Raw genomic sequence first — 15,128 nt, 5'->3', positions numbered from 1 at the left:
GATGGAGACACTCCATTGCAACATTGGTTGTGAGCAGCAGTTTCTAAAAACAAGTGCCTCATGGCGGATTTCCCATCCATCAATGGATGGTAAATTTTGTTTTTATCATTCACTGACCACAGAAACCATTGCATGGTCAAGCAACAGCAATGACACACCCTTGTGTATAGGCATGAGACCCTCACGTCATTTAACAGGATTCAGCACCACCCACAAGACAGCTACCTGTCATGTCATGTCAAACCTGCACAGGTGTGCTAGATTATTATTATTTAGTTTTATTTTATTTTTTTACACCAATCAGTGTGCAAACATGGTCATTAAAACGCTAAATGAATAGACGTTCATAAACCAGTCAGTGCAACTCATCATTTTGGTCTCCAATTCTCAAACTCAAATTCTCACCCACGGAGGATTAAATGAGAATCTTTCTTGTTTAACACTGGAATGGGGTGGTGCACTGTTCACTACCCGAAGATACTGCCACATCGGGTCAATGCATAGGGCGACAGAAGCAAGCTTCCAAATCAGCTCCCTTTCTCAAAAATCCATTTAATTTATGCTCCCCAGATAGGGAACGTATGTATCAGTATGTGCATACAAGTCACCCAAGTGCAAGTATTCACACAAAAAAAAAACGTGCCTCAGGATGCGATCTGTCGCAAGATCCTTTCTTTTTTTACACTTGATCTAAGCCAAAAGGCCTAGAGGGGATAACCGGGAAAGGGGTGGACCCAACCATGTCCCCTTCATGAGCACTCACATTACTCATAGGAATGGAAGGAAGGCTGGCAGCCAACCAGCCTCCCATACACTCTCTGGGTGGGTGGCAGTCAGCCACCCATACATACATACAGCACAGGCTAAACCCACATCATCACTTAAAAAAAGGACAGGCGACCATTGCACTCTGATGGAGCATTTAGCAATGCAATCCATAGCCTGGCTTTTGCCTGAACCCCCATCACTCCTCCTCTTGCATATAAGACAATATTTCAGATCTGCCTATGAAAACAACACGCCTACCTTTGTTGCACATAGCTGCCTGCCTGTCTCTAGTTACCCCACTGGCTGTAGCTGCGTCCCTTCCGACATGGAATAACACCAACTGTAACGATAAACTGAAAATTAACAGTATAAACCTGCATCATTTTGGACTCTGGTATTTGCTAAATCTGGGTGACCTGACAATCGATGGTGGTGCCGCTGGTGATTCTGGCCTTCTTGGAATCTGTTGGGCCTATGTGTTAGCTCACACATCACTTGGGTATCCATGGTAACTACCACAACATGGTCATCTGCAGTTTACATCTAGCCCGTGGCATTGAATGGCATTTTAAAAGTGCTAAGGGTCCTGGTGCAATAATCCTCCCATGAGGATCAGCCTCAACGGCTTTGTAGATTGCACCCATGTCAGCAACTCCATATACATTTTTTTTTCTTCATGCTTCTTTCTTCATCCTTTTTTCTTTCTGTCATTCAGACTCTCACTCACTTGCTTTAACTCATTTGTTCTCACTCACTCACTCAATCACTCACTCACTCACTCACTCTCACTCACTCTCACTCTCTCACTCACTCGCTCACTAAGTCAGTCTCTCTCTCTCTCTCTCTTTTTCTTTTTATATATATTTTTTTCCGTCTTCTTCTTCTTCTTCTTCAGACCCTGTCATAGCACTAATGCCTTTCCAATACCACCAGCAGATGGAGACACTCCATTGCAACATTGATTGTGAGCAGCAGTTTCTAAAAACAAGTGCCTCATGGCGGATTTCCCATCCATCAATGGATGGTAAATTTTGTTTTTATCATTCACTGACCACAGAAACCATTGCATGGTCAAGCAACAGCAATGACACACCCTTGTGTATAGGCATGAGACCCTCACGTCATTTAACAGGATTCAGCACCACCCACAAGACAGCTACCTGTCATGTCATGTCAAACCTGCACAGGTGTGCTAGATTATTATTATTTAGTTTTATTTTATTTTTTTACACCAATCAGTGTGCAAACATGGTCATTAAAACGCTAAATGAATAGACGTTCATAAACCAGTCAGTGCAACTCATCATTTTGGTCTCCAATTCTCAAACTCAAATTCTCACCCACGGAGTATTAAATGAGAATCTTTCTTGTTTAACACTGGAATGGGGTGGTGCACTGTTCACTACCCGAAGATACTGCCACATCGGGTCAATGCATAGGGCGACAGAAGCAAGCTTCCAAATCAGCTCCCTTTCTCAAAAATCCATTTAATTTATGGTCCCCAGATAGGGAACATATGTATCAGTATGTGCTCACAAGTCACCCAAGTGCAAGTATTCACACAAAAAAAAACGTGCCTCAGGATGCGATCTGTCGCAAGATCCTTTCTTTTTTTACACTTGATCTAAGCCAAAAGGCCTAGAGGGGATAACCGGGAAAGGGGGTGGACCCAACCATGTCCCCTTCATGAGCACTCACATTACTCATAGGAATGGAAGGAAGGCTGGCAGCCAACCAGCCTCCCATACACTCTCTGGGTGGGTGGCAGTCAGCCACCCATACATACATACAGCACAGGCTAAACCCACATCATCACTTAAAAAAAGGACAGGCGACCATTGCACTCTGATGGAGCATTTAGCAATGCAATCCATAGCCTGGCTTTTGCCTGAACCCCCATCACTCCTCCTCTTGCATATAAGACAATATTTCAGATCTGCATATGAAAACAACACGCCTACCTTTGTTGCACATAGCTGCCTGCCTGTCTCTAGTTACCCCACTGGCTGTAGCTGCGTCCCTTCCGACATGGAATAACACCAACTGTAACGATAAACTGAAAATTAACAGTATAAACCTGCATCATTTTGGACTCTGGTATTTGCTAAATCCGGGTGACCTGACAATCGATGGTGGTGCCGCTGGTGATTCTGGCCTTCTTGGAATCTGTTGGGCCTATGTGTTAGCTCACACATCACTTGGGTATCCATGGTAACTACCACAACATGGTCATCTGCAGTTTACATCTAGCCCGTGGCATTGAATGGCATTTTAAAAGTGCTAAGGGTCCTGGTGCAATAATCCTCCCATGAGGATCAGCCTCAACGGCTTTGTAGATTGCACTCATGTCAGCAACTCCATATACATTTTTTTTTCTTCATGCTTCTTTCTTCATCCTTTTTTCTTTCTGTCATTCAGACTTTCATTCATTCGATCTCTCTCACTCACTTGCTTTAACTCATTTGTTCTCACTCACTCACTCACTCACTCAATCACTCACTCACTCATTCACTCTCACTCACTCTCACTCTCTCACTCACTCGCTCACTAAGTCAGTCTCTCTCTCTCTCTTTTTCTTTTTATATATATTTTTTTCCGTCTTCTTCTTCTTCTTCTTCAGACCCTGTCATAGCACTAATGCCTTTCCAATACCACCAGCAGATGGAGACACTCCATTGCAACATTGGTTGTGAGCAGCAGTTTCTAAAAACAAGTGCCTCATGGCGGATTTCCCATCCATCAATGGATGGTAAATTTTGTTTTTATCATTCACTGACCACAGAAACCAATGCATGGTCAAGCAACAGCAATGACACACCCTTGTGTATAGGCATGAGACCCTCATGTCATTTAACAGGATTCAGCACCACCCACAAGACAGCTACCTGTCATGTCATGTCAAACCTGCACAGGTGTGCTAGATTATTATTATTTAGTTTTATTTTATTTTTTTACACCAATCAGTGTGCAAACATGGTCATTAAAACGCTAAATGAATAGACGTTCATAAACCAGTCAGTGCAACTCATCATTTTGGTCTCCAATTCTCAAACTCAAATTCTCACCCACGGAGGATTAAATGAGAATCTTTCTTGTTTAACACTAGAATGGGGTGGTGCACTGTTCACTACCCAAAGATACTGCCACATCGGGTCAATGCATAGGGCAACAGAAGTAAGCTTCCAAATCAGCTCCCTTTCTCAAAAATCCATTTAATTTATGGTCCCCAGATAGGGAACGTATGTATCAGTATGTGCTCACAAGTCACCCAAGTGCAAGTATTCACACAAAAAAAAACGTGCCTCAGGATGCGATCTGTCGCAAGATCCTTTCTTTTTTTACACTTGATCTAAGCCAAAAGGCCTAGAGGGGATAACCGGGAAAGGGGTGGACCCAACCATGACCCCTTCATGAGCACTCACATTACTCATAGGAATGGAAGGAAGGCTGGCAGCCAACCAGACTCCCATACACTCTCTGGGTGGGTGGCAGTCAGCCACCCATACATACATACATACAGCACAGGCTAAACCCACATCATCACTTAAAAAAAGGACAGGCGACCATTGCACTCTGATGGAGCATTTAGCAATGCAATCCATAGCCTGGCTTTTGCCTGAACCCCCATCACTCCTCCTCTTGCATATAAGACAATATTTCAGATCTGCATATGAAAACAACACGCCTACCTTTGTTGCACATAGCTGCCTGCCTGTCTCTAGTTACCCCACTGGCTGTAGCTGCGTCCCTTCCGACATGGAATAACACCAACTGTAACGATAAACTGAAAATTAACAGTATAAACCTGCATCATTTTGGACTCTGGTATTTGCTGAATCCGGGAGACCTGACAATCGATGGTGGTGCCGCTGGTGATTCTGGCCTTCTTGGAATCTGTTGGGCCTATGTGTTAGCTCACACATCACTTGGGTATCCATGGTAACTACCACAACATGGTCATCTGCAGTTTACATCTAGCCCGTGGCATTGAATGGCATTTTAAAAGTGCTAAGGGTCCTGGTGCAATAATCCTCCCATGAGGATCAGCCTCAATGGCTTTGTAGATTGCACTCATGTCAGCAACTCCATATACATTTTTTTTTCTTCATGCTTCTTTCTTCATCCTTTTTTCTTTCTGTCATTCAGACTTTCATTCATTCGATCTCTCTCACTCACTTGCTTTAACTCATTTGTTCTCACTCACTCACTCACTCAATCACTCACTCACTCATTCACTCTCACTCACTCTCACTCTCTCACTCACTCGCTCACTAAGTCAGTCTCTCTCTCTCTCTTTTTCTTTTTATATATATTTTTTTCCGTCTTCTTCTTCTTCTTCTTCTTCTTCTTCTTCAGACCCTGTCATAGCACTAATGCCTTTCCAATACCACCAGCAGATGGAGACACTCCATTGCAACATTGGTTGTGAGCAGCAGTTTCTAAAAACAAATGCCTCATGGCGGATTTCCCATCCATCAATGGATGGTAAATTTTGTTTTTATCATTCACTGACCACAGAAACCAATGCATGGTCAAGCAACAGCAATGACACACCCTTGTGTATAGGCATGAGACCCTCATGTCATTTAACAGGATTCAGCACCACCCACAAGACAGCTACCTGTCATGTCATGTCAAACCTGCACAGGTGTGCTAGATTATTATTATTTAGTTTTATTTTATTTTTTTACACCAATCAGTGTGCAAACATGGTCATTAAAACGCTAAATGAATAGACGTTCATAAACCAGTCAGTGCAACTCATCATTTTGGTCTCCAATTCTCAAACTCAAATTCTCACCCACGGAGTATTAAATGAGAATCTTTCTTGTTTAACACTGGAATGGGGTGGTGCACTGTTCACTACCCGAAGATACTGCCACATCGGGTCAATGCATAGGGCGACAGAAGCAAGCTTCCAAATCAGCTCCCTTTCTCAAAAATCCATTTAATTTATGGTCCCCAGATAGGGAACGTATGTATCAGTATGTGCTCACAAGTCACCCAAGTGCAAGTATTCACACAAAAAAAAACGTGCCTCAGGATGCGATCTGTCGCAAGATCCTTTCTTTTTTTACACTTGATCTAAGCCAAAAGGCCTAGAGGGGATAACCGGGAAAGGGGTGGACCCAACCATGTCCCCTTCATGAGCACTCACATTACTCATAGGAATGGAAGGAAGGCTGGCAGCCAACCAGACTCCCATACACTCTCTGGGTGGGTGGCAGTCAGCCACCCATACATACATACATACAGCACAGGCTAAACCCACATCATCACTTAAAAAAAGGACAGGCGACCATTGCACTCTGATGGAGCATTTAGCAATGCAATCCATAGCCTGGCTTTTGCCTGAACCCCCATCACTCCTCCTCTTGCATATAAGACAATATTTCAGATCTGCATATGAAAACAACACGCCTACCTTTGTTGCACATAGCTGCCTGCCTGTCTCTAGTTACCCCACTGGCTGTAGCTGCGTCCCTTCCGACATGGAATAACACCAACTGTAACGATAAACTGAAAATTAACAGTATAAACCTGCATCATTTTGGACTCTGGTATTTGCTGAATCCGGGTGACCTGACAATCGATGGTGGTGCCGCTGGTGATTCTGGCCTTCTTGGAATCTGTTGGGCCTATGTGTTAGCTCACACATCACTTGGGTATCCATGGTAACTACCACAACATGGTCATCTGCAGTTTACATCTAGCCCGTGGCATTGAATGGCATTTTAAAAGTGCTAAGGGTCCTGGTGCAATAATCCTCCCATGAGGATCAGCCTCAACGGCTTTGTAGATTGCACTCATGTCAGCAACTCCATATACATTTTTTTTTCTTCATGCTTCTTTCTTCATCCTTTTTTCTTTCTGTCATTCAGACTTTCATTCATTCGATCTCTCTCACTCACTTGCTTTAACTCATTTGTTCTCACTCACTCACTCACTCACTCAATCACTCACTCACTCATTCACTCTCACTCACTCTCACTCTCTCACTCACTCGCTCACTAAGTCAGTCTCTCTCTCTCTCTCTCTTTTTCTTTTTATATATATTTTTTTCCGTCTTCTTCTTCTTCAGACCCTGTCATAGCACTAATGCCTTTCCAATACCACCAGCAGATGGAGACACTCCATTGCAACATTGGTTGTGAGCAGCAGTTTCTAAAAACAAATGCCTCATGGCGGATTTCCCATCCATCAATGGATGGTAAATTTTGTTTTTATCATTCACTGACCACAGAAACCAATGCATGGTCAAGCAACAGCAATGACACACCCTTGTGTATAGGCATGAGACCCTCATGTCATTTAACAGGATTCAGCACCACCCACAAGACAGCTACCTGTCATGTCATGTCAAACCTGCACAGGTGTGCTAGATTATTATTATTTAGTTTTATTTTATTTTTTTACACCAATCAGTGTGCAAACATGGTCATTAAAACGCTAAATGAATAGACGTTCATAAACCAGTCAGTGCAACTCATCATTTTGGTCTCCAATTCTCAAACTCAAATTCTCACCCACGGAGGATTAAATGAGAATCTTTCTTGTTTAACACTGGAATGGGGTGGTGCACTGTTCACTACCCGAAGATACTGCCACATCGGGTCAATGCATAGGGCGACAGAAGCAAGCTTCCAAATCAGCTCCCTTTCTCAAAAATCCATTTAATTTATGGTCCCCAGATAGGGAACGTATGTATCAGTATGTGCTCACAAGTCACCCAAGTGCAAGTATTCACACAAAAAAAAACGTGCCTCAGGATGCGATCTGTCGCAAGATCCTTTCTTTTTTTACACTTGATCTAAGCCAAAAGGCCTAGAGGGGATAACCGGGAAAGGGGTGGACCCAACCATGTCCCCTTCATGAGCACTCACATTACTCATAGGAATGGAAGGAAGGCTGGCAGCCAACCAGACTCCCATACACTCTCTGGGTGGGTGGCAGTCAGCCACCCATACATACATACATACAGCACAGGCTAAACCCACATCATCACTTAAAAAAAGGACAGGCGACCATTGCACTCTGATGGAGCATTTAGCAATGCAATCCATAGCCTGGCTTTTGCCTGAACCCCCATCACTCCTCCTCTTGCATATAAGACAATATTTCAGATCTGCATATGAAAACAACACGCCTACCTTTGTTGCACATAGCTGCCTGCCTGTCTCTAGTTACCCCACTGGCTGTAGCTGCGTCCCTTCCGACATGGAATAACACCAACTGTAACGATAAACTGAAAATTAACAGTATAAACCTGCATCATTTTGGACTCTGGTATTTGCTGAATCCGGGTGACCTGACAATCGATGGTGGTGCCGCTGGTGATTCTGGCCTTCTTGGAATCTGTTGGGCCTATGTGTTAGCTCACACATCACTTGGGTATCCATGGTAACTACCACAACATGGTCATCTGCAGTTTACATCTAGCCCGTGGCATTGAATGGCATTTTAAAAGTGCTAAGGGTCCTGGTGCAATAATCCTCCCATGAGGATCAGCCTCAACGGCTTTGTAGATTGCACTCATGTCAGCAACTCCATATACATTTTTTTTTCTTCATGCTTCTTTCTTCATCCTTTTTTCTTTCTGTCATTCAGACTTTCATTCATTCGATCTCTCTCACTCACTTGCTTTAACTCATTTGTTCTCACTCACTCACTCACTCACTCAATCACTCACTCACTCATTCACTCTCACTCACTCTCACTCTCTCACTCACTCGCTCACTAAGTCAGTCTCTCTCTCTCTCTTTTTCTTTTTATATATATTTTTTTCCGTCTTCTTCTTCTTCTTCTTCAGACCCTGTCATAGCACTAATGCCTTTCCAATACCACCAGCAGATGGAGACACTCCATTGCAACATTGGTTGTGAGCAGCAGTTTCTAAAAACAAATGCCTCATGGCGGATTTCCCATCCATCAATGGATGGTAAATTTTGTTTTTATCATTCACTGACCACAGAAACCAATGCATGGTCAAGCAACAGCAATGACACACCCTTGTGTATAGGCATGAGACCCTCATGTCATTTAACAGGATTCAGCACCACCCACAAGACAGCTACCTGTCATGTCATGTCAAACCTGCACAGGTGTGCTAGATTATTATTATTTAGTTTTATTTTATTTTTTTACACCAATCAGTGTGCAAACATGGTCATTAAAACGCTAAATGAATACACGTTCATAAACCAGTCAGTGCAACTCATCATTTTGGTCTCCAATTCTCAAACTCAAATTCTCACCCACGGAGGATTAAATGAGAATCTTTCTTGTTTAACACTGGAATGGGGTGGTGCACTGTTCACTACCCGAAGATACTGCCACATCGGGTCAATGCATAGGGCGACAGAAGCAAGCTTCCAAATCAGCTCCCTTTCTCAAAAAGCCATTTAATTTATGGTCCCCAGATAGGGAACGTATGTATCAGTATGTGCTCACAAGTCACCCAAGTGCAAGTATTCACACAAAAAAAAAACGTGCCTCAGGATGCGATCTGTCGCAAGATCCTTTCTTTTTTTACACTTGATCTAAGCCAAAAGGCCTAGAGGGGATAACCGGGAAAGGGGTGGACCCAACCATGTCCCCTTCATGAGCACTCACATTACTCATAGGAATGGAAGGAAGGCTGGCAGCCAACCAGACTCCCATACACTCTCTGGGTGGGTGGCAGTCAGCCACCCATACATACATACATACAGCACAGGCTAAACCCACATCATCACTTAAAAAAAGGACAGGCGACCATTGCACTCTGATGGAGCATTTAGCAATGCAATCCATAGCCTGGCTTTTGCCTGAACCCCCATCACTCCTCCTCTTGCATATAAGACAATATTTCAGATCTGCATATGAAAACAACACGCCTACCTTTGTTGCACATAGCTGCCTGCCTGTCTCTAGTTACCCCACTGGCTGTAGCTGCGTCCCTTCCGACATGGAATAACACCAACTGTAACGATAAACTGAAAATTAACAGTATAAACCTGCATCATTTTGGACTCTGGTATTTGCTGAATCCGGGTGACCTGACAATCGATGGTGGTGCCGCTGGTGATTCTGGCCTTCTTGGAATATGTTGGGCCTATGTGTTAGCTCACACATCACTTGGGTATCCATGGTAACTACCACAACATGGTCATCTGCAGTTTACATCTAGCCCGTGGCATTGAATGGCATTTTAAAAGTGCTAAGGGTCCTGGTGCAATAATCCTCCCATGAGGATCAGCCTCAACGGCTTTGTAGATTGCACTCATGTCAGCAACTCCATATACATTTTTTTTTCTTCATGCTTCTTTCTTCATCCTTTTTTCTTTCTGTCATTCAGACTTTCATTCATTCGATCTCTCTCACTCACTTGCTTTAACTCATTTGTTCTCACTCACTCACTCACTCAATCACTCACTCACTCATTCACTCTCACTCACTCTCACTCTCTCACTCACTCGCTCACTAAGTCAGTCTCTCTCTCTCTCTCTCTTTTTCTTTTTATATATATTTTTTTCCGTCTTCTTCTTCTTCTTCTTCTTCTTCAGACCCTGTCATAGCACTAATGCCTTTCCAATACCACCAGCAGATGGAGACACTCCATTGCAACATTGGTTGTGAGCAGCAGTTTCTAAAAACAAATGCCTCATGGCGGATTTCCCATCCATCAATGGATGGTAAATTTTGTTTTTATCATTCACTGACCACAGAAACCAATGCATGGTCAAGCAACAGCAATGACACACCCTTGTGTATAGGCATGAGACCCTCATGTCATTTAACAGGATTCAGCACCACCCACAAGACAGCTACCTGTCATGTCATGTCAAACCTGCACAGGTGTGCTAGATTATTATTATTTAGTTTTATTTTATTTTTTTACACCAATCAGTGTGCAAACATGGTCATTAAAACGCTAAATGAATAGACGTTCATAAACCAGTCAGTGCAACTCATCATTTTGGTCTCCAATTCTCAAACTCAAATTCTCACCCACGGAGGATTAAATGAGAATCTTTCTTGTTTAACACTGGAATGGGGTGGTGCACTGTTCACTACCCGAAGATACTGCCACATCGGGTCAATGCATAGGGCGACAGAAGCAAGCTTCCAAATCAGCTCCCTTTCTCAAAAATCCATTTAATTTATGGTCCCCAGATAGGGAACGTATGTATCAGTATGTGCTCACAAGTCACCCAAGTGCAAGTATTCACACAAAAAAAAACGTGCCTCAGGATGCGATCTGTCGCAAGATCCTTTCTTTTTTTACACTTGATCTAAGCCAAAAGGCCTAGAGGGGATAACCGGGAAAGGGGTGGACCCAACCATGTCCCCTTCATGAGCACTCACATTACTCATAGGAATGGAAGGAAGGCTGGCAGCCAACCAGACTCCCATACACTCTCTGGGTGGGTGGCAGTCAGCCACCCATACATACATACAGCACAGGCTAAACCCACATCATCACTTAAAAAAAGGACAGGCGACCATTGCACTCTGATGGAGCATTTAGCAATGCAATCCATAGCCTGGCTTTTGCCTGAACCCCCATCACTCCTCCTCTTGCATATAAGACAATATTTCAGATCTGCATATGAAAACAACACGCCTACCTTTGTTGCACATAGCTGCCTGCCTGTCTCTAGTTACCCCACTGGCTGTAGCTGCGTCCCTTCCGACATGGAATAACACCAACTGTAACGATAAACTGAAAATTAACAGTATAAACCTGCATCATTTTGGACTCTGGTATTTGCTGAATCCGGGTGACCTGACAATCGATGGTGGTGCCGCTGGTGATTCTGGCCTTCTTGGAATCTGTTGGGCCTATGTGTTAGCTCACACATCACTTGGGTATCCATGGTAACTACCACAACATGGTCATCTGCAGTTTACATCTAGCCCGTGGCATTGAATGGCATTTTAAAAGTGCTAAGGGTCCTGGTGCAATAATCCTCCCATGAGGATCAGCCTCAACGGCTTTGTAGATTGCACTCATGTCAGCAACTCCATATACATTTTTTTTTCTTCATGCTTCTTTCTTCATCCTTTTTTCTTTCTGTCATTCAGACTTTCATTCATTCGATCTCTCTCACTCACTTGCTTTAACTCATTTGTTCTCACTCACTCACTCACTCACTCAATCACTCACTCACTCATTCACTCTCACTCACTCTCACTCTCTCACTCACTCGCTCACTAAGTCAGTCTCTCTCTCTCTTTTTCTTTTTATATATATTTTTTTCCGTCTTCTTCTTCTTCTTCTTCTTCTTCTTCAGACCCTGTCATAGCACTAATGCCTTTCCAATACCACCAGCAGATGGAGACACTCCATTGCAACATTGGTTGTGAGCAGCAGTTTCTAAAAACAAATGCCTCATGGCGGATTTCCCATCCATCAATGGATGGTAAATTTTGTTTTTATCATTCACTGACCACAGAAACCAATGCATGGTCAAGCAACAGCAATGACACACCCTTGTGTATAGGCATGAGACCCTCATGTCATTTAACAGGATTCAGCACCACCCACAAGACAGCTACCTGTCATGTCATGTCAAACCTGCACAGGTGTGCTAGATTATTATTATTTAGTTTTATTTTATTTTTTTACACCAATCAGTGTGCAAACATGGTCATTAAAATGCTAAATGAATAGACGTTCATAAACCAGTCAGTGCAACTCATCATTTTGGTCTCCAATTCTCAAACTCAAATTCTCACCCACGGAGGATTAAATGAGAATCTTTCTTGTTTAACACTGGAATGGGGTGGTGCACTGTTCACTACCCGAAGATACTGCCACATCGGGTCAATGCATAGGGCGACAGAAGCAAGCTTCCAAATCAGCTCCCTTTCTCAAAAATCCATTTAATTTATGGTCCCCAGATAGGGAACGTATGTATCAGTATGTGCTCACAAGTCACCCAAGTGCAAGTATTCACACAAAAAAAAACGTGCCTCAGGATGCGATCTGTCGCAAGATCCTTTCTTTTTTTACACTTGATCTAAGCCAAAAGGCCTAGAGGGGATAACCGGGAAAGGGGTGGACCCAACCATGTCCCCTTCATGAGCACTCACATTACTCATAGGAATGGAAGGAAGGCTGGCAGCCAACCAGCCTCCCATACACTTTCTGGGTGGGTGGCAGTCAGCCACCCATACATACATACAGCACAGGCTAAACCCACATCATCACTTAAAAAAAGGACAGGCGACCATTGCACTCTGATGGAGCATTTAGCAATGCAATCCATAGCCTGGCTTTTGCCTGAACCCCCATCACTCCTCCTCTTGCATATAAGACAATATTTCAGATCTGCATATGAAAACAACACGCCTACCTTTGTTGCACATAGCTGCCTGCCTGTCTCTAGTTACCCCACTGGCTGTAGCTGCGTCCCTTCCGACATGGAATAACACCAACTGTAACGATAAACTGAAAATTAACAGTATAAACCTGCATCATTTTGGACTCTGGTATTTGCTGAATCCGGGTGACCTGACAATCGATGGTGGTGCCGCTGGTGATTCTGGCCTTCTTGGAATCTGTTGGGCCTATGTGTTAGCTCACACATCACTTGGGTATCCATGGTAACTACCACAACATGGTCATCTGCAGTTTACATCTAGCCCGTGGCATTGAATGGCATTTTAAAAGTGCTAAGGGTCCTGGTGCAATAATCCTCCCATGAGGATCAGCCTCAACGGCTTTGTAGATTGCACTCATGTCAGCAACTCCATATACATTTTTTTTTCTTCATGCTTCTTTCTTCATCCTTTTTTCTTTCTGTCATTCAGACTTTCATTCATTCGATCTCTCTCACTCACTTGCTTTAACTCATTTGTTCTCACTCACTCACTCACTCACTCAATCACTCACTCACTCATTCACTCTCACTCACTCTCACTCTCTCACTCACTCGCTCACTAAGTCAGTCTCTCTCTCTCTTTTTCTTTTTATATATATTTTTTTCCGTCTTCTTCTTCTTCTTCTTCAGACCCTGTCATAGCACTAATGCCTTTCCAATACCACCAGCAGATGGAGACACTCCATTGCAACATTGGTTGTGAGCAGCAGTTTCTAAAAACAAATGCCTCATGGCGGATTTCCCATCCATCAATGGATGGTAAATTTTGTTTTTATCATTCACTGACCACAGAAACCAATGCATGGTCAAGCAACAGCAATGACACACCCTTGTGTATAGGCATGAGACCCTCATGTCATTTAACAGGATTCAGCACCACCCACAAGACAGCTACCTGTCATGTCATGTCAAACCTGCACAGGTGTGCTAGATTATTATTATTTAGTTTTATTTTATTTTTTTACACCAATCAGTGTGCAAACATGGTCATTAAAACGCTAAATGAATAGACGTTCATAAACCAGTCAGTGCAACTCATCATTTTGGTCTCCAATTCTCAAACTCAAATTCTCACCCACGGAGGATTAAATGAGAATCTTTCTTGTTTAACACTGGAATGGGGTGGTGCACTGTTCACTACCCGAAGATACTGCCACATCGGGTCAATGCATAGGGCGACAGAAGCAAGCTTCCAAATCAGCTCCCTTTCTCAAAAATCCATTTAATTTATGGTCCCCAGATAGGGAACGTATGTATCAGTATGTGCTCACAAGTCACCCAAGTGCAAGTATTCACACAAAAAAAAACGTGCCTCAGGATGCGATCTGTCGCAAGATCCTTTCTTTTTTTACACTTGATCTAAGCCAAAAGGCCTAGAGGGGATAACCGGGAAAGGGGTGGACCCAACCATGTCCCCTTCATGAGCACTCACATTACTCATAGGAATGGAAGGAAGGCTGGCAGCCAACCAGACTCCCATACACTCTCTGGGTGGGTGGCAGTCAGCCACCCATACATACATACATACAGCACAGGCTAAACCCACATCATCACTTAAAAAAAGGACAGGCGACCATTGCACTCTGATGGAGCATTTAGCAATGCAATCCATAGCCTGGCTTTTGCCTGAACCCCCATCACTCCTCCTCTTGCATATAAGACAATATTTCAGATCTGCATATGAAAACAACACGCCTACCTTTGTTGCACATAGCTGCCTGCCTGTCTCTAGTTACCCCACTGGCTGTAGCTGCGTCCCTTCCGACATGGAATAACACCAACTGTAACGATAAACTGAAAATTAACAGTATAAACCTGCATCATTTTGGACTCTGGTATTTGCTGAATCCGGGTGACCTGACAATCGATGGTGGTGCCGCTGGTGATTCTGGCCTTCTTGGAATCTGTTGGGCCTATGTGTTAGCTCACACATCACTTGGGTATCCATGGTAACTACCACAACATGGTCATCTGCAGTTTACATCTAGCCCG

At 43.5% G+C, this 15,128-nt stretch overlaps 9 pseudogenes; all 9 read right to left on the bottom strand.

The window, feature by feature from the left end:
* Positions 1–450: 450 nt before the first annotated feature.
* Positions 451–715, bottom strand: LOC130289393 (U2 spliceosomal RNA; annotated as a pseudogene).
* Positions 716–2,153: 1,438 nt separating this feature from the next.
* Positions 2,154–2,417, bottom strand: LOC130287370 (U2 spliceosomal RNA; annotated as a pseudogene).
* A 1,461-nt stretch (positions 2,418–3,878) lies between these two features.
* On the bottom strand, positions 3,879–4,142 carry LOC130289918 (U2 spliceosomal RNA; annotated as a pseudogene).
* A 1,472-nt stretch (positions 4,143–5,614) lies between these two features.
* On the bottom strand, positions 5,615–5,878 carry LOC130286778 (U2 spliceosomal RNA; annotated as a pseudogene).
* Positions 5,879–7,340: 1,462 nt separating this feature from the next.
* Positions 7,341–7,604, bottom strand: LOC130286776 (U2 spliceosomal RNA; annotated as a pseudogene).
* A 1,464-nt stretch (positions 7,605–9,068) lies between these two features.
* Positions 9,069–9,333, bottom strand: LOC130289503 (U2 spliceosomal RNA; annotated as a pseudogene).
* Positions 9,334–10,803: 1,470 nt separating this feature from the next.
* LOC130286775 (U2 spliceosomal RNA) lies at positions 10,804–11,067 on the bottom strand (annotated as a pseudogene).
* Positions 11,068–12,534: 1,467 nt separating this feature from the next.
* LOC130286774 (U2 spliceosomal RNA) lies at positions 12,535–12,798 on the bottom strand (annotated as a pseudogene).
* A 1,458-nt stretch (positions 12,799–14,256) lies between these two features.
* LOC130286773 (U2 spliceosomal RNA) lies at positions 14,257–14,520 on the bottom strand (annotated as a pseudogene).
* Between the last annotated feature and the right edge of the window lie 608 nt (positions 14,521–15,128).

The sequence above is a fragment of the Hyla sarda genome, chromosome 8 (genome assembly GCF_029499605.1).
Source record: "Hyla sarda isolate aHylSar1 chromosome 8, aHylSar1.hap1, whole genome shotgun sequence".
Lineage (NCBI taxonomy): Eukaryota > Metazoa > Chordata > Amphibia > Anura > Hylidae > Hyla > Hyla sarda.
Note: the sequence above shows the minus strand (reverse complement) of the source record. Positions and strands in the feature narration are given on the sequence as shown.